Source organism: Echinops telfairi, unplaced genomic scaffold (assembly GCF_000313985.2).
Source record: "Echinops telfairi isolate 266 unplaced genomic scaffold, ASM31398v2 ScPeMD7_31;HRSCAF=116, whole genome shotgun sequence".
In the NCBI taxonomy this organism is placed as follows: Eukaryota; Metazoa; Chordata; class Mammalia; order Afrosoricida; family Tenrecidae; genus Echinops; species Echinops telfairi.
The window spans coordinates 35,877,619-35,879,654 of record NW_022103928.1 but is presented as its reverse complement, the minus strand read 5'-3'; positions in this window follow the sequence as shown (position 1 = coordinate 35,879,654).

Sequence of the window (2,036 nt, the reverse complement as noted above, 5' to 3'; positions counted from 1 at the left end):
GTGCTAACCACAGGCCTGCACTTGGAAACCACCTGACAAATCCGGGGCTTTCTACTCCCTTCAAGGGTTACAGTCTTAGAAACCCCGGAGCAGTTCTCCCCCGCCCCATAGGGTTGTTAGGAGTCCACTGGATAGCAGTGCCCTTGGTTTGGTTTTGTTCTGTTTTTTGGTCTGGGTGGGTGTGGAGCACCACCCTTTTGGTTAGTAACTGAGCTCTGAATCACTTGCACCTTCCAATGACTTCATGTTAGATTCCCAAGTTTTGCACATTCCTGTATGTTAGTATCCTAGGTCAAGTATGTTAGTATCCTAGGTATGTTAGGTCAAGCAGGTTGGGCAAACCTTTAGGCTAAGTGATATCCTTATAGGAAAACAATTACTTCCGTTGCCCCATTTCCAATACTCCTGTCCTCACTCCCCACCTCAAGGGCCAGAGGCAAGGCTTTGGTGGCCCCTGGCTGCCACCATCACTCCTAATGGCTTTAAAAATATATCAGTTTATCAGTGGATTCTACTGATAAGAATGGAATCAGTGTTTATATAAGAGTTTATCAGTGGATTCCACCATTTATCAGTGAATTTGTGGTGCTAGGGTAACCTGCATGTTGCTGTGATATTGGAAACTTGACCACTGGTGTTTCAAATGCCAGTAGGGTCACCTGTGGTGGACAGATTTCAGCAGAACTTCCAGACTTGACAGGCTAGGAATAAAAATGGTCCATAAACTCGTCCATGAATCCCCTTGCACCACATAGGCTGTTGTTCAGTCCAGTGCTAGAAGAGGAGTCCCCTCGGTCGGAAGGCTCTCCACAATAGCTGCAACAATGAACTGAAAGCAGACCAGCAACCATTAAGATGACACAGAACTAGACAGCATTTCCATCTGTTATGGATGAGGTGGCCTGAGTCAGAGCCCATCCCCTACTTTCAGGCAACTAGGAATTATCACAACCCTCACCCAAACTCCTAGAGCAAAACTGCCTAAGCCTTAGAAGGATAAGATCCTGTCACATGAGCATTTCACCTGGTAATAAAACTCATTCACTGCCATTGAGTTTATTCTAACTCAAAGTAACCCTATAGTGTACAGTAGAGCTGCCCCATTTGGTTTTCTCGGGCTATACGTATTTCTGGGAACAGAAAGACTCCTCTTTCTCCCTTGGAGCACAGGGTGGGTTTGAACGGCTGGCCTTGTGTTTAACAGCCCAACATATAGCCCACTATACCACCACCATGAGGCACAGATACAGGACAATGGCAAAGTGAGCCTAGTAGGGCATTGTAGACAAAGGGAACCATGTGTTCAGAGGCAGCAAGGGAAACGCAGCCAGGTTTGAATGGAGAGTCAGCCTCGCCTGAATTCCCATAAAGTAACGTGTGGGTTTCCAGCTGTGTCTGGGCAGGGGCTGTGGGAGACCCTTGTTTGTAGTCATGTGCTCTATTGAACACCACTGAACTCACTTTTCAAAATACAGACTTGGTCGTGCTACTTCGCATGCCTAAAATCTATCTATGACTTTCATCTCCTTGTTTCCCTTACACACACACACACACACACACACACACACGCTGTTCCTTCCTAAGGAAAATGTAAAGACACTCTCAGACATACACAGTGGATATTAAGGAGCGAAATCCTCACCCCATTACCATATATAAGGTAGGATAGAGCCAGCATAATTGTCAAAGAACGAATAAGTCACATCAGTAAACTGCAGCATTGAAGATGGACTTCCCTATAGGTGTAAAGAGACAGAGAGCAGTCTCTAGCAATACAACCTCTCCCAAGTCATGGATGTGACTGCAAAGGCAAAAGCTACTAGATTTCATAAGGAGTAAGAGGTCAGGTTACAGGAGTCTGGGATGTGGAAGCCTCAGGATTGGTTGTTACGTGGTGTTCAGCATGAACTAACGGCTGAACTCAAAATATGTCCATGATTTATAGGAGGGGTGGCGTGCTACTTGAATGATTTTATGTCAACTTGACTTTGTATAAAAGTGTAAGGGTGAAATCCAACCTGCCAATCAGATCACAG